This window comes from Eurosta solidaginis, chromosome 3 (assembly GCF_040869045.1).
Source record: "Eurosta solidaginis isolate ZX-2024a chromosome 3, ASM4086904v1, whole genome shotgun sequence".
NCBI classification, from domain to species: domain Eukaryota; kingdom Metazoa; phylum Arthropoda; class Insecta; order Diptera; family Tephritidae; genus Eurosta; species Eurosta solidaginis.
This window is the reverse complement of record NC_090321.1, coordinates 217,532,413-217,551,240: the sequence shown is the minus strand read 5'-3', so window position 1 is coordinate 217,551,240 and position 18,828 is coordinate 217,532,413. Positions and strand designations below refer to the sequence as shown.

The 18,828-nt window shown below is 39.0% G+C and overlaps 1 protein-coding gene across 8 annotated transcripts in view; it reads left to right on the top strand.

Annotated features, from left to right (window-relative positions):
- Positions 1-18,828, top strand: part of tun (tungus) — a 328,073-nt gene that overhangs the window by 141,643 nt on the left and 167,602 nt on the right. The window lies entirely within an intron of this gene.

The following is an 18,828-nucleotide window of genomic DNA, read 5'->3' as shown; positions in this document are numbered from 1 at the left end:
CTATATATATAAATTCAAATTATGTATGTATATATGTAGGTATAGATCGGGTTGCGTTCTAAACGGATCGACCGATCACAACCCCCATGTACACAACCCACTAGAAACCTTCCAGGGATGGTCATAGGCTAAAAATAATTTCGATATATAAAAGGGGCGTGGCACCTGCCATACAAATGGAATCTTTGATACTACATAACTTGAAGGTATTCATGCAAGAACATTGAAATTCAGTAGGGAGTTATATGAGGTCAATCCCTAACACCACCAAGAAAATGTGGTGTGGGGGAGAAGGTGCGTGACACCTCCCATACAAATGGAATATATCATACTGCATATCTCTGGATGTAGTAATGGTAGGATAGTGAAAATTGGTAAGGAGCTATATGACGTTAAGTCCTAACACCTCCGGTAAAATGTGGAATTGTGGAAAAGGGGGCGTGGCACCTTCCGTACAAATGGGATTTTTCAGAAATATGGCTGCCATGCAAACTTAGGTTGTTTTAACAGCTAGAGTACAGAAATAATTTTGGCTGTTATTCCTTTTGGACGTTTAGTAATCTGCCGCCGTTAAAATTATTTATCAAACTCGGTCTATCTACATCTTCCATATCTATATAAATTTCAAAATTTCGAAAACAACAAAGTTTTCATACCAAGGATTCCATTAATACTGACAGATATACCTTTCAATTTTAATCGGTTCCAATTTCCTATTAGGTTGGCTTTCGCAATGTCTATCAATAAAGCTCAAAAACAGTCATTAGTAGGATTCAATCTCACCAGCTCATGTTTCACCCATGGCTAATTATACGTAGCCTGCTCCAGAGTTGGCTCATCGGAAAGTCTTTTTATTTATACTCCAAATAATATTACAAAAAATATTGTATATCCTATGGTTTCAAGCAAAATGCAAATGAACTGACTTTTGTGACACATATTTAAAATTTCACTCTCATCAATTTTTATATCGCGCCTAAAAAAGTATAACTTCAAAAATTTAAATCACTTCAAAACAAAAAATAATAACTCCAAAATGTGAATAAATTAGCGAAAGCAAAAATTTATAGAATATCGATATGGCGAAAAACCAAAAACTATTTAATTGGCTATGGTAAGGTTGTGACAAATGTCGTATTCTACCAATAACAAATACATTGATTTTCATAAGGTTAGTTGGATCTGCTGTTTTATACCGTTATGGATCAGTCAAGTTTGCCTTGCTTATTTCGTAATTTTTTTTTTTTTTTTCATGTTCTATTCATTTAAGAGGGATCCTTAACGATATAATTTAAGTTTGATCTCACAACCTAAGGTATTTGCATGCGCACACTTGAATTAGAAACAACCAAACAAAAGCTTTATCCTCTAGATCTGAGGAATAACAATAGTTTTTAATCAAGGTTAAATGAATTGAAGTATATGCTAGTTATTTTATTTTTGGGCAAATTACCTGACAAAATATCAGGTCTAATAAAAATTTAACAAACAGGTTTTGTTCTATCAAACTAATTAGAGGAAAATTCCGTGTATTTCTTTATTTTTATATACGTAAACATTTGTACAATTTAATAGATTTGTTAGTTTGAGAACGATCATGTGATTTGTGTACAATGACTGTATTTTTAATGAATAAATAGAGAAAAGTACAAAGCGTGTACTTAATAAGTTCTATCTGTTTTCAGAACCATAGTTGGGGGCACTGCACTAAATTTTGATCAACAACACTGCTCGAAGCTAAGTGGCTTGACATAATCAAGATCTTGTATTAAGTGTTAATGTTCATCTTTAACATATGCGTTAAATTTAATTAGCTTAAGACGGCATATGAAGGAAGTTTACATCGCTATAAATAAAACAAGGGATGCGTGTACTTATGTATGCGCAAGAGAAGTTATACTTCTTTGTCATCTTAAAAAAATATAGCTTTTAATTGCATGCAAATAATTAATTTCAATAAAATAATAAGAGGAATGGAAAAGATTGTCAACAAGGACAATAAAATTCAGTTGAAATTTGAAAAATTTAATAATATATATTTGCTTTCAATATGTATATATAGCTGGCTTTAGGTCCGGCCTCCCGAAGATTCATAAGGAAGGAACTCCATTAAGGCCAATATGCTCAGCAATTGGGTCACCTTCTTACACACTGTCCAAATATATGGCAGACATTTTAAAAAACGTAACGGCGAGTTCTACGTACAATATTAAAAACACAATTGAGTTTAAAGAAAGAGTAAACAATACATACATATACGAAGATGAAAAACTTATTTCCTTTGATGTAGTTTCGCTTTTCCCTAGCATCCCGATACAATTGGCACTTGAAATAATACAAGAGAAATGGAATACAATTAAAGAATACACAAAGATACCAAAAACGCTGTTCATGGAAATAATTAAATTCTGCATTCAAGAGAGCAGATATTTCAAATTCAATGATACTATCTATACGCAACTAAAAGGAATGCCGATGGGTGCACCCACATCCCCAATAATAGCGGATATAGTTATGGAAAAATTATTAGATGAAACTATGCTGAAGTTGCGACATAAACCAAGAATACTTACCAAATACGTCGACGACCTATTCGCGATAATAAAAGAAAATGAAATACAAAACACACTTGACACACTAAACACTTTTGACAAAAATATAAAATTTAGTATAGAACTAGAGAACGACGAGGAATTACCATACCTGGACTCCATAATAAACAGACGAGGAAATCAATTAAAACTAAAGTGGTATCAAAAGCCTACAGCATCAGGCCGAATTATAAACTTTAATTCAAAACATCCGAAAACAATGATTATGAATACAGCAAAGGGCTGTATACGGAAAATGTTGCAGACCTCAGATGAAGTATACCACAAAGAAGTTAAAAAAGAAATTTTCACATTACTAAGAAACAATGATTTTCCGAAAAAAACCATAAAAACTTTATTAAGAAAAACCAAAAATATAAATAGACCAAAAACTCCCGATAAACCCATTATTTTCAAGTCGGTGGCTTATGTACCGCAGCTATCAGAACGTTTAGCAAAATCTGACTACTATGATAAAGAAACTACAAAAATTGCGCATAAACCTACGAACACTTTAAAAAACATATTTAACAAAACAAAATCGAAAATACCAATAATGGAAAAAAATAATGTAGTTTACAAGATACCATGTAAAGGCAATAGCGATGAAACGTGCAATAATATATATATAGGTACTACAAAGTCCAAACTCAAAACGAGAATTTCACAGCATAAGTCTGATTTTAAATTTTGCCATCAAGTTAATAATCAAAAAACAGCACTCATGGCGCACTGTGCAGACAGCGGCCACACACCAAACTTTGATGAGACTAAAATACTGCAACAGGAACAACACTATAACAAACGCTTCACACTAGAAATGTTACACATTATTAATATTCCGACTAACACACGACTGAACTATAAGAGCGACGTAGATCACAGCACACATATCTACAAACACCTGCTCACTAAAAAACAGTACCATACTCCACGTCGGACAAAGCAGACGTGTTAATAAAAGTATGTATTTATGTGAAATGTAAAATGCAAAATTTGTTTATTGTTATGTTTATTATTTTTGTTAGTTGCTACAATCCTGAAGATGATTGCCGTTTAACAATCGAAATATATCGATTTAAAAGAAGAATCAAAGGGTATTTTTTAATTTTTCAATTATAAAACACGGACCTAAAGCCAGCTATATATACATATTTAAAGATAAAAGGTCGCCAAAAAATTCATAATATATTTGCTTTCTTACATTAAATTCTCCTTAAGAAAAACCAAAACATGCTACAAGAACGAGAGGTTGAAAAAGACCATGAGAGCCTGGAAGTAGCAGAAAAAGACAATGGTATAAACGTAGAGGCGGAGATATTGGAAGTGCACAAATAGCTCAATGATGCTGCGAGTCTAACAAAGACGCTTCGAATAGGGGAGGGAGAAACGGATCTCAACACTCGGAAAACAACGGAAAAAATGCATTGCGTGAGCGCAATGGCGGATAATTTGGAGGGTGACAAACAGCCTAATGGCGCTGCGAGTCTTATAAATAAACCTCCAACACAGTACAGGGGCATCGAGCGAGCTCCTCCTGACTCTTGAGTAGGGTTCGTTTGATGTGGCGCTGAGAAGAAGCCATGGCTTTCATCTGGAGGAAAGGTTTCTGGACTCAGCGCTCGCAGATTCTGCGTTTATTACGCAAAGACGGAAAGCAGGGTTACAGCTGCAATCATGGTAAGAAAACACCTATACTCGTGCATGCTATCTAACTTCAGCACCAAAGATCTAGCGATAGTCGCAATAGAGGTAAAGAAAGAACCTTCCCTTATCCTCATCCTACTACATGACCCATGACGAAGAAGACTCACCAGAGGAGTTCAAAAGGATGGTGGATCAAGAAGGGTGCAGAGGACGGCTTGTCATAGGCGCGGATGCGAATGCGCATCACAGCGTAAGGGTTGGGCACGATATTAATGACAGAGGTGAGTCCCTTTTTTGCTACATACTACAGTGTAGTCTAAAGGTGGCCACCAGGGGTAGCATGCCTAAATATGTTGGTCTTACGTCAGGCAATGTGCTTGATATTACATGGAGTTCTGAACATAATATATGGGGGTATGAATGGAGGGTCCTTGACAGGCCATCATTCTCAGGCCATGCATATATCAGCTTCAGAATCCCCCTAAAGAGGGTAGAGAAGGCTAAAACCTTTAGAAACCCTAGGGAAACGGACTGGTACAAATTTCACAAAGATGTATCATGAAGACTGTGGCAGCCTAAAGAGGTTGCCACAGTAGAAGCGTACAACAGAGCTTGTCCTCTGAGAAAATTCAAAGGGAAAACAAAGCCACCATGGTGGAGTAAGGAGCTGAGTCTTCTTAGAAGGCAGGTAAAAAAGATTTTTAAGCTGGCAAAAGTTGCGGGAAGCGAGAGGAGCTGGGATGAATATAGAGATCTGCTGAGGATCTATAAACGTGAAAGCAAAAGGTTAAAGCGAGTTTCATGGAAGAATTTCTATGCCGAAATAGAATGTATTACCGACACCGCGAGACTTAGGAAAGTGCTATCTGAGATGGAGTCCAGGGACTGGAGATGCAGTCCAGGGACAGACAAAAAAGGACGAGGACGACGGGGAATGGTCACACAGTAGTGAAGAGTCCCTTGAGGCGCTACTTAACACACACTTCCCATCAGGAGACGATGCGGAAGAGTTATGTAACCACGTCTATAGTCCTAATACGGAGCGAGAGGTACCAGGATAGGTGACAAAGCCCAGAATTGAATGGGCAATAAAAACGTTTGCTATGTTCAAATTGCCGGCCCAAATGGGATATTCACTGCTATGCTGCAAATGACCGGTGGAACGATTATAGAATGGCTAAGAATAATCTTTGAGGGTTGCAGAAAACTGAACCACGTCCCGCAATATTGAAGAACGGCTCGAGAAGTCTTCATACCGAACGCGGGAAAAGCTAGTCATATGCACCCGAAAGACTACAGGCCTATTAGTTTGACATCTTTTCTACTCAAAACCCCAGAGAGATTAATAGATGTGCATATAAAATCAAAAAGGAACGAGGAATTATTCTCTTCAGCACAACATGCTTACACCAACGGCAAGTCAGTCGATACTGCATTGCATAGGGTGGTTATGAATATAGAGAAGGCGTTGGAACACCAGGAATGTGCACTAGGTGTTTTTGTGGACATTGCCGGAGCTTTCAACAATGTCTCGAAAAGAGCAATCATGGACAGTCTCAACTCGATTGAAGTTCATCCAGCTTTAGCAAATTGGATCGGCCCCATGCTAAGCTGCCGAGTGATCACATCGCAATGGGGTCTGTGCGAGACACCGAAATCTGTAAACAGAGGAACGCTACAGGGTGGGGTTTTATCACCAATGCTGTGGACGCTGGTTATAAACCAATTGCTTAGGCGGTTCGACGAAGGACCAGTCAAGCTTACGGCATATGCAGATGACGCTTCTGTCATAAGCGGCAGATGCCTAACAATCAGCTCTCTGATGGATCTTGCACTTCGGAACGTACATGCCTGGGCATCTGGAGTCGGATTGACCGCCAACGCGGAAAAGACAGATCTAGTATTATTTACTAGGAAGTATAATGCCCCTAATTCGAGAGTTATACTAGATAGTAAGTTGTCGTGGAAACTCCATGTGGAAAAGAGCGCAGAAAAAGCCTCCGCGGCACTCTATGCATGCAAACGGATGCTAGGATGCACGTGGACCTATCACCCAAACTCTCTTATTGAGTATTTACGGCAATTGTCAAACCCATACTTTACTATGGGTTCTTGTTTAATGGACAGCCACACAAAAAGTACATATACCACAAACTTGAGAGGGAATGCAGAGTATGAATGATTGGCATAACGGGAGTCTTAAAAACTACCCCGATAGCATTATACACATTCCGCCTGCGGACCTGACAGCCAAAAACATCGCGTTAGCAATAGCAACCAGGCTTAAGGCCTCGGGACAGCTTGAGTGCAGGCCTTATAGCCACAGCAGTATAGCGCCATCGAATATCAAGTATAGAAAGTGTGAGCTGCAGGAAGAAACGGTTGAGCACGTTCTATGTTTATTTCCTGCGCTCGCCAGGTCAAGGCTCCAGATATTGGGGGTGGAAGAGTTGCCAAATCTTGAGGCAGCAATTAAGCTGGATCCTGAAAACTTCTAGTATTTGCCAAGGCGACAGAGTTATTCTGTAACATATGTCCTGGCACCTGATTGGGGTTCTTTCGTTTAGTCGTCAAACACATTCTGGTAACACTATGGACACATTCAATCTATGTGAGGTCTTTATTGACCAGCCAGTTCAACCTAACCTACATACATCTCAAGCTTAATGGCTCTGAGTACTTAAAACATATAGAAATCATGAAATTTCGCTCATTCTTCCTCCAACCTTAATTGTGATTTTGTCAAATTGTTTGTGGTGCAAAAATCCAGGCTTTTCTCAAGCGAAAACATTTTCATTTCGCAAATTAAATTCATACTGAAATCAAAATAGTAACACATATACTTATGTTCATATACATACAGTAGCAAACAGAAAAATACCAGTGGCAATATTCATCAAATCTCGTCAATAAAATTTTTTTTGTTTTTATCTTCGATAATTTAAGCTAAAAACTTGAACTTTGTAACTGAAACTATGCAAACCAACCTCAAAAACGTTTTCGAAAAAATTCAATAAATTTAAAAAGTTTTACGAGAACTTAAAACTTTAAACTTATATAAATTTTGTTTTTAACTGAAACTATGTTAACCAATCTAAGAAAACATTTTCGAAAAAATTCGAAAATTCCAAAAAATTTAACGAAAATTTCGAACTTTTATTTAGCTTCGTAGCCATTCAATTTATGTTTCACAAAGTGCAAGCTATATGCCGTTCAAACTGTCATTGATTTTTAGTAATTTTTTCGAAGGTTTTTCATATTTTCTTTCATATAAATGACGCATAGATTTTTTAATATGAAAGAAAATAAAAAACACCCTTCGTAAAAAATTCGAAGTTTTCCAAAAATTTTCGGTTTTTGTCGAAAACTTTTTGGGAGTGATCTGCATGAAATAAAAAAAAAGTAAATAAAGTGTTCGAAATTTTTATAAGGTTTTCTCGAATTTCCGAATTTTTCGAAAACGTTTTTGAGTTAAAATGTTTCCCAAATTATTAAATAAAGGTAATCCCCGCTTAAAAACTCATACAAATAGACAACATTGGTGTAATTCGTTGTAGTTCTATAAATAGAACAAAGCAACAACACCAAGTTTCTCTGAAACCGCCTTGCCAACGCATAACTTTACCATATAATGCCATATGAAGTATGGACTATGAATAAAGAAAATATGCAAAGAAGGTAATTGGGATAAGGTTTACAACAACTAAGGCATGACGTGGCTGAATGCGTTTATAACACTTCAACCATCGTAGGAGTGCAGGGTTCGAATCCCAATCCCGGGAGAAAAGGCTTTGAAGAGATTTAAAAAAGCTATAATCGCAACAGCTGTCGCCTTGTCCGTCCTGATGTCACGTTGTTTTAAGTTTTCCCAAATTATTAAATAAAAAAAAAAAGGTTTTGAGTTTGTTTTGCACATTTTCATAGTACAGTTTTTTTTCTTAAATCATCGGGAATAAAAAAAGATTTATGTGACGAAATTAGCTACGAAAAATCGTCACTGCTTTTTCGTGCTCGCTATTGTACATATCAATTAAAGCACTTATGGCACAACCGACAGTTGGAAGTTAATAAAATTCCCACTCAACTAATGCATCAAAATTCCAAATGCAAAATTCCATTTCTACCACAATATTTGCTAAGCGAATTCCTTGATATCTAAATTGCTGAATTAAATGCGATTTCACAAACTAAGCAAGTCTCGCGAATGTTGGGCGGTGCGGGCGGCCCACCGGAAAACGGTGTGGGATATGGTCGACTGTATCAACAGCACAAAAACTTTATCATCATCAAAAAGTTTGCGACATTAAATTAATACTAAGACTACTCACACATACATACGTTCTTATACATTTGTGGAAATTCCTAACCATTCACGCACATACCGTCACATACACAACAACAACGGACACACATACAAGAATTTCTAAGGAAACTGATGCTAAACCATACAAAAGTTACTGATGATTGCAAACGTAAACGGAACGGTGATGTTGGCGCAGTGATTATACTTGTGGAAATCACAGTAATAACGATGGTAGCAACTTGTGTTGGCGTAGACTGTGGTTCAGAGATGAGTAAGCAAAAAGGCAATAAGCGGAATTGAAGTGCGATAACAATGCACCCATATATTCAACGGGACCTTAAGACCTAGTAATCATTAATTTGGTCCATTACAAGCTTCTAGCTCTAACAGTGGTGGTCCGTCAAAGTTGTCCATTTCGTTTCCCTTCGCTATTGTCGTACCATATAGACGTTAGAGATGCTCAAAAGATCTGTACTATTCCCTATTTCATTACATTAAGTCCAATGGCCTTTAAGATAGATTGACTGGCACCTTGCTGCTCTTTAATGGCGTCGACTTTGATGCTTTGATAATAGTGCATCCGCTTTCTCCGTACGTGTTTGACTTGCTCATGAAAGCAGTAATTTCTCCATAATTATCTGAGCTCATCTCGTTGGCCCGTTGTCATGTTAACTAACATTATAGCGTGGCCGTAGCTGGTAATACGAATATACGAAGATGCTACGACCAATAAACTACTTCAATCGACACCCACACATTGAAGCAGAGGAAGGACGAGCTCCCACTAAATTTGGAGGGGCTTTTAAGAAAGTCTTGACCTCCATTTCCAAAACCCTACACGATCACTTAAAAAGTCACGTGGATGAAAATAACGTTTGGAACTGCCTTAGATGCGCATTTTATTGCATCGAGTACATAGCTGCCACCTTGCCAACCTTAAATTTATTGCTCTCCTTATTACTATTCTTAGAGGTTAATTTGGTCCGATAACCATTCCAAGATATTTCACATCAAAGCAGTGATTTATCGGTGGCAGCAAACAGAGCGAGACCGTTTTTTTGTTGGATTCAAGGGAATTTATAGCTTCTGCAACCTTGTTGTCAACTTCTCCTACCGGTGGCGAATCCTGTTTATTAAGCAGACGAAGCTGTGGCGACCCCTATGGTGCTATTTTTTTAACGTACCGGATAAATATCTGGCAAAGGACCATCAGCAACGAAAAAATTCAGAAAAACCTGGGGAATCTCCTTATCGTAACAAGAAGAAGAACATGAAATGCTTGATTTGAGCCATTTATCGACTTAGGTACCCCTATAGTTTGCGTAGTATTCTCGCAGACCCCTCGAAAGCATTCTGAGAAGCTTGCTATCTAGCCTCACCCCAAGATATTTCGAGGAGCTACGTGTTTCTACTTTCCTACATGAGAATCACGATCTCAATTTTGGCTGTCGCAAGCACATTACTTGGCTTAGTTAAAGCTGTGCCAGCTCGCAGTTCCTTGCCGTAATTACGGCAGCTATATCATCTGCAATAGCAAAGAGAAAGGTGCTTTCTGGCATTTTCAAGTGAAGTGACGTCTGACGAAGCATTATAGATGTCGGAACCTATCCCCGATCCCTGGGCTGATCGTGTTATTCTCAGTGGCTTTGATTTGTTTCGTACGTGAGCCAGCGGTAGTCCCTTAATTATGGTAAGTAGATGGGGGGATAGCATGCAATAGTGACGGAGTTGAAGTATTTTTCACGTCCAGCGTGACCAATAAGATTATCGACCCTGCATGGTGGCATGACGTTTAGGCCTTTTTACAGTATATAACCTCGACTATTGCATATATTGTAGAGTTGTCTGATGGAAGCTATGCTGCCGGTGAAACTCACCACCTCGTCGTTGGTTTAGGAAGCTTTGCATCATTTTTCCGGTTATGTTGAGCGTGCATAATGGCCGAAAATACGACGTAAAGTTGAAATCGTCTTTATCTTTCGAGATAACTACTACCTTGCCTGAAACCCCTTGCATCCAGGCAGTTTTTATACCTCTTCTCGGAACTGCTATTTGTGTCTGCGGGTATCTCAAAAGATCCTGGTGCCGTCCTTGGCTTCGTGCCATGTAGGACCGTTTTTAGCTCTCTTTCGCTGAATGGTTGCACGTCGTAATCATCGTGAGCGAAGGACGAAAATATTTAAAAGTTTTAAGTTCAAATAGTTCCTTACTCCTTTTATAAACTTTTGGATTGAATATTATTTTGGTTCTTTTCCTGCCTAGCCAGGACGGAATATTGTATGCCGATAACAACTCCCGATACAATCTTCACCCCACTCATTCTCCCGAGAGAGGAGTGTGGAAGAGGATTCATCTGGGGCAGGGGACTGGTTAACTTGTTCACGGATGGGTCGAATTTGTACCGTAAGTTTGGTGGGGTGGGGGTCTTTTGTCAAGAGCTAAAGGTAAGCCGCAATTTTAAGTTGGCTGATCATTGCAGTGTATTCCGAACGGAAGTTGCTGCAATTAAGGATGCGATGAATGAAATGCTATCTATTGCTCCTACGGTTAGGGAATTCAACATCTACTCTGATAGCCAAGCGGCTATCAAGGCCTTGAGTTCAACTACCGTGCGATCGAGGGTGGTCTGGGATTGCCTGACCTCGCTTGCGATTGCATCGAACTATTTTATAATTAAGATTATCTGGGTCCCGGTCAATAGTGATATACCGGGCAACTGTCAAGCGGATCTTTTAGCCCGCATCGGTACAAATGAAGCGGACGAAGATGGATGTAGGGATTTCGGCATTTCGCTGGCCACCTGTGGTTTGCTCCTCTATAGCTGGGCCCCGAGTCAGCTTAGCAAACGCTGGGCGGACACCATCTTCTGGCCGAAAGTGGATGGCAGTGGAGGAGGATGATGAGGTGGAATCATCACATCACTTTAGGCTTGATTGCCCAGCTTTTGCGAGAACTTAGCGAAGGTACTTCGGTCGCGACTCACTTGGATCTCCCGAGGATTTATGCAAGGTTGAGATCGGTATCATTCGGAACTTTATCGGTGCAACCCAACGATTCTCTAAGTAACTGTATATACGTCACCGTTATTTTACTCTATGTGGTATCACAACGGACCTTCATATTGTCCAAGTGAGCTGTCCCTATCAGGGCAGCTACCACCTAACCTAACCTTCTGCCTAGTCATGATTTAGTAATTTATCTTCCAGTTTCAACAGGAAAATTTGAATGAAATTTGAAAATGTTGCAATTTGACTGAAAACGTTGACCTACTGGCCCATTGTGTAGTTTTGATGTTACCACTGTGCTGATGACGTTGTTATTCTTCTTCCTGCTAATGTCTGAGACTTGTTTGTTTATGCCGATTTCTTTGTGGCGCTATGTCGTCTTCCGCATTTGTCTTATTCAGTTTCCGCTGAATGCTTTCACAGCCGTTTGATGGATATTCACTAGAGTACCGTATACGACTACACATTATGCATGCATTTATTGTTGCTTTTTCCTCGTTAGGGTTTTTTTTTTGTTTGTGTATTTCTATCATATTGCATACCTTAAGAAGCACGAATTTTTGTGCTTTGCTGTTTTTTTTTTTTTCATTACTGCACTATAGCTTTTGTAACGAGCATGTGACCTAGCTGTGTATTTGTAAGAGTTTTTGAAAAAAATTAAGAAGAAAAGGCATTCACAATAGTACTTAAATCCCACAGGATATTATCATTGATTAATTCGCAATGCAATGAGCGAATAGCAAACATTTTTTTTTTAACGAAGAAGAGAGAGGGAGCGGGATTGTATATATACGAAAGGAAATCGCCAGTATTAGGAGTTTATTACGATCTTAGTAGATTAAGTACGCTTTACGTAGATTGAGTTGGCAGGATAGAAGTAAATTAATTTTCGATGGATATAGATATTTGCTTACGTCAATAAGTACGTTGCTTCATTAAAAACCAACCCATTACACGCAAACAAACATAGACCAACTGGAAAGCCGGGTACCGGTGGGTATATGTAACATTATTTTATTTTGTTAGAGCTGAGCCAGCTAGCAATTTCGTACAGTTAGGGCAGAAGCGTCTACTTCGAAAGAACAGAAAAAGTGATTTCTGGCATATAAAAGCGAAGATTGGGGCAAGCAGCGAGCCCTGAGTTGGTTCAATGTTCCACCTACTTCAACCGTAATCTTAATGATCTGATATGGGCATATAAGGAACTTTCTTAATATTTCTTGTAGATATTTCATAAACTAAAAAAGTATTTTAGCTCCTGAGGCATGTCGTTCCACCTGCCAAATCACGGTGACCAGCTGACTATCGGCATTGCTTGGTATTGCACTGTCTCTGCTCTCTTGACTTTGTGTATTACTTTCACTGTATAGTATATATTGTAAACTGAGTTCTCGGTCTCTCACTAATTTTTTCCACAGAGTCTAGCATGAACAGTGTTCGGAAAGCGAACTATCATAAGAGAACCGGAAAGAGAAGCAGCTGTGCTACCTTCCTACTTCCAGAAATTTGTTGTGCAAATATTTGAACTCGGACTCACTTCCTCCGAGGGTGTTTTATAAGGCTTTGGAGCATTTTCAAATTCTTCTTTGTTGAAAAGTTTCACGGTGCGTTCTTCTCAGATGACGGTCTAGACTTTGGTTAGTGGTTGAATGAGAAACAGAGCGTATGTTTCGCATGGTGCTCTCGTAGGACCATCCCAGCTTGGAAAGCCTTTTTCTAATGTAATTTGGTTTTGCATTTCTCGAGGCGCTGCCTCCCTTTAACATCTCCGAGAAAGCCGGAGTGCTCTCTTACTCACTCTGCTTAGTACCCTCATTCACTCTTATTCTGCTGCTCCTGTCTCTCTCCTCGCTCATTGGCTTTTCGCTACGTTTGCTCTCCAATCTCATTTGTGGAAAACTTCTTACTGATTTGTTGCGGTATTCTTCTTCTTGTAGCGATGCCGGATATTTAGCGTGTACCATCGTAGAGGCGATTTGATATGACCATGTTGAACCTTCTAGTTCATCCAACCTCCTCCTTCCGTCAGGAAATTGGAATCGGCACAGCTTGGTATGCTAAGTAAGCAGAACTCGTCACGGATAGGTGATGTTGACAATGGGGTTAGAGACGCTATAACTTCGCGAGGCGCTTCACAACTCTTGAGTCGTATACGCGACAACGCACGCTCAGCGGCTGCTAGCCATATACTAAACAGGGTCCGCATAAGACCCTGGTTTAGGAGCTGACAGATGAGTTCTTCTATGTCGCGGAGTAGCGTAGGTGCAAGTCACAAAGCAACTCTCCGTACTCCGTGGCATACTCGGATACTATGGGATTCGCATAGGTCCTTCATATTGCGAACGCAACATAAGTTGAGTTAAATTAAACGATGCCGAGCTCAGTAGATTTATAAAAAGTAATGTAAACTAGTTTTAACTTTCATTCAAAATTTAAATTTAAAAATATTCCTACGAAATCAAAGTAACCTCTTCCGATTTATTTCATCATTTACTACAATTTTGCACCCCACTACATGCAACCCTGAAAATCACACACACAAAACGAGATGAAAGGCGGTCTTTTTACTCAAACTCGGTAAGCAAAAATTAACAAAAACAACAAAGTAACAAAAGAATATACTCAACATGCGTATCATCAATGGGTCTCCTGTTGAGTAGAGCAACACAAGTGTATAGCTTTGCCCGTGGCTAGTCGGCATAGCTCTCCTCGTATGAAAGAGCGTAAGCTTCGTGAGCATTTCAGCTTCAATGTTTGATTGTACTCGCTGCATACTTGTGGAATTGTTGGTACATAATAAGTTGACAGGATGGCAACGATGGTATGCTGTGTTACAAATTATGGTGCTTTACTATGACGAGCAAACGACTATGAGGACAACGTGCTCACTCACAGCTGGGGATATGGGAATACCATTGTGGCACTAAAGTTGCCGTTAAAGCTAAGAACTTTTGCTATTCTATTTCATTTTATTTTTGTGCTTTTTTTTTTCTTTGCAGCAATGCAACGATACAATTCCTTTGTCTAAGAAAAATAAACTATGAGTGAAAATTCTTGAAATTTAAAATTCCACTGCTAAAATAAGTATCGTTAGCTTAATGTGAAAATGTACTAAGTCAACTTTTACGAATTTTACAGGAGACGAAAAAACTGAATAATTTTTGAAATACCCATCTTTTTTCAAAACTGTGAATGAGGATACCTTAATTGCAATGCTTTTGAGTGTAGAAGCTTTGAAAAGGATAAAAAAAAAATCATGTATGCCAACCCAGCAGCTATTTTATGACTAAGCACAATTTCCTCACTCAAAACAAATTTTTTCTCCTGCCTTAGAACTTTTTACTCAATATGTTTCCCCATCACTCCTTCCCTTTAATGATTGAAATATAACACTAAATCTATATATTTGACAAAAAATACTATTTAGTTGTCAAACTATTTCTAACGGTTCTGATCTGGACTCATTTGTCGGATGGTGCGCAGACAATAATTTATTTTTAAATTGAAACAAATGCTGTGTTGTGTCTTATTCCAAAAAAAAAAAAAAAAAAAAATTGCCACATACTTTATCTACAAACTAAATGCTAAATCTCTTAATCGTTGTCACTTGGGTGTAACTTTTGACTCCAAACTCTCTTTTTCTAGTCACATTGACTTCATTGTTTCAAAATTTGTTACAATGGCTGGGTTCAGTAGACGTAACACCAGTGACCTTAAGGACATTTTGACGTTGAAGGCACTTTATATATCCCTGGTCAGAAGTGGTGTTGAATATTACTCAATAATATGGAATCATTTCTATGAATCTAACTCCTATAAAATTGAGGGAGTTCAAAATTTTTTTACAAATATTGCTTTACGTATGCTTCACTGGCCAGACGGCCTCCCATCACATACAAGCAGGCACAAATTGCTTGGACTTCAGGCTTTGCATGACAGAAGAACTTTTATCTCACTCATGCTTGCCTATAATGTAATAAACTTTAGCACGAATTGCTCTGATTTATCTAATTTGTTCATTCCATATATTCCACTGCGTGATCTTCGGCATAATAGATTACACAGGCTGACAGCATCTCAGACCCAGGAACCGGACTATTTATTTTCGAAGGATTTTGATGCGATGAATCGAAATATGGCCTCAAAATTGCTCTATCAGCTCTGGTTTTCGACATATCCTAACCTAAAAGTGCAAAAAACACCGTTTTTGCCCATATTTGAGGTTATGTAGCCTTGCAGATGTTTTCTTTCACCAAAATTAAAGCATGGCATCTTTGCATACAAGTCTTATTCTTTCAGATGGCGTTGAGTTTGTTCAAATATCATTTTTTTCGCTGAGATAGAGAACATCTGCAAGGCTACATAACCTCAAGTATGGTTAAAAACGGTATTTTTTGTAGTTTTAGGTTAGGATATCTCAAAAACCAGAGCTGATAGAGCAAGGCCAGATTTGGATTCAGCGCATCATCAACCTTCGGAAATATATAGTCTGGTTTCTGGGTCTGAATAATGGTTCCATTTTGTCGGCCTGTGTTATTTATCGAAATAACTCATAAAACAAATTATGCTTTGAATTAACCTATAACTAGGACTATACATCTACGTAGCAAATAGATTCAGTAGTGTTACTACTTTTAATAACAGCTTATATCAGTTTAAGCTTGAATTGTTTGCTATTTTTAACTAGTCTGTAAGAAAGCATGTAGTTATCGACATGCAAAAATTGAAGTAGATAAAAGTCAGCGCAAAGCATTTATCAAACACCAAAGGCATGTCTCAATTGGGTGAATCCAATTTCAAGGGGTTGTGTTCGCAACCCTCTCAAGGGGTTGCCAGTGCAATATGTAGCTTCTACAACCCAATTGTCAACCTCACCTACCCGTGGCGAATCATGTTTCATTGACAGCCGAGGCTCTGGTGACCCCAAGTTCCTCATGGAACTAGGGGGTGGGGAGGGTGGGATGGCCTGGAAGGTTTAATGTGGCCATATAAATCGTTCCCGAGATGGTCGGGCTAGTACCTTAATGGTACTTTGTTATCGGAACGTAGCGGATCTATATCCGGCAAAGGACCATCAACACCGGCCCAAAGCCTTCGGGGAGTGTCTTTATCGTTAATACAACAACAACAACAAAGCATGTACTTTTAGACTGGGTGAATTAAATAAGTAAATAAAATTCGCGCATAAAGAAATTACTAGTAATTCAGATTGATATTATTGACTGGTTGACTTAGCACATTTTTTTTGAACAGCTGACGATTTAGCACATTTACACATCCATTGCCCACAGCACGTAAAAATTAAAAACTAAAATATTTTTTTTTGGGATCGTTGTATTTTGAATTCAGTTTTAAAACTGCATTAAAATACAATTTTTCAAAAAAGTGACTTAGCACATTTTCACATTAAGCTAACGGTATGTGTGTGTATATGCTTGCAGGAGAATATAACCACATTTCACTGAAACGAAGCAAAGAAAGGGATGGTGCCTGTTATGGACAAGAGACTCACGTGTCACATACCGTGACCGAAATACTTTCGCCTGGTTCTGACTATATTTGAACAGTCAAGCTCAATGATTCTGCAGCAAGAGCGAGTTTTTCAGTATAAAAATAAATAAATGTAAGGCGCGATAACCTCCGAAGAGATCTAAGGCCGAGCTTCTCTTCCAATTTGCGTCGTGCTCCTCTTGATTTTTCCCTACAAATTGGCCGGACGGGAACTGCATGTTTTATGCCGACTCCGAACGGCATCTGCAAGGCAGATGAGTTTTCACTGAGAGCTTTTCATGGCAGAAATACACTCGGAGCGCTTGCCAGACACTTCCGAGGGGCGACCCCGCTTAGAAAAATTTTATTCTAATTGAAAAACCTTATTTTTAAATTTTTGATGTTGCTTTGCCCGGGAGTTGAACCCAGGGCATACGGTGTGATAGGCGGAGCACGCTACCATCACACCACGGTGGCCGCCATTCAGTATGTTGAGACGTTAGATTAGCTTTGGTGAACCCAATAATTTCAGCAGACGGATTGCTATTACTGCCGGCCAAAAGATCTCGCCACTCTGCAAGAGGTAGTTTTCGCCCAGTGTTTGCTTAGCTGGCTTGATGTTCATCTATAGAGAAGGGAACCTCAGTGACCAGGGCTACTTCGTATAACTACATTCATTTCTAGTTATTTCATTAATTTGTATCCATGAGCGCTAGGAGGCTCGCGATATAATTGCAAGGTATATTTCTATGTTCCGGGATCCAAATGATATTAATATTACAATAGCTCGATGCAATTGCAAACGAGTTCAGGCATTCTCAAACCACCCTCGATCGCACCACAGTTGAACTTAAGGCTATAGAATCCTCTTGGATATCGGGGCAGATGTTGAATGCTTTACTCGTAGTCGCACTGGATATCATCCCACACACCTATAGAACTAAGGCCCACTCCCTTTTAAAATACTCATTAACACCTTTCATTTGATACCCATATCGTACAAACGCATTCTAGAGTCACTCCTGGTCCACCGTTATGGCGATATCTCGAAAAGGCGTCCACCTATAGAACTAAGGCCCACTCCCTTTTAAAATACTCATTAACTCCTTTCATTTGATACCCATATCGTACAAACGCATTCTAGAGTCACCCCTGGTCCACCTTTAAGGCGAAGTCTCGAAAAGGCGTCCACCGATAGAACTAAGGTCCACTCCCTTTTAAAATACTCATTAACACCTTTCGTTTGATACCCATATCGTACCAACAAATTCTAGAGTCACCCCTGGTCCACCTTTATGCCTATATCTCGAAAAGGCGTCCACCTATAGATCTAAGGCCCACTCCCTTTTAAAATACTCATTAACACCTTTCGTTTGATACCCGTATCGTACAAACAAATTCTAGAGTCACTCCTGGTCCATCTTTATGCCTATATCTCGAAAAGGCGTCCGCCTATAGATCCAAGGCCCACTCCCTTTTAAAATACTCATTAACACCTTTCGTTTGATACCCATATTGTACAAACGCATTCTAGAGTCAACCCTGGTCCACCTTTATAACGATATCCCGAAAAGGCGTCCACCTATAGAACTGAGGCCCACTCCCTTTTAAAATACTCATTAACTCCTTTCATTTGATACCCATATCGTACAAACAAATTCTAGAGTCACCCCTGGTCCACCTTTCTAGATTCACCCCTGGTCTACCTTTATGCCTATATCTCGAAAAGGCGTCCAGCTATAGATCTAAGGCCCACTCCCTTTTAAAATACTCATTAACACCTTTCGTTTGA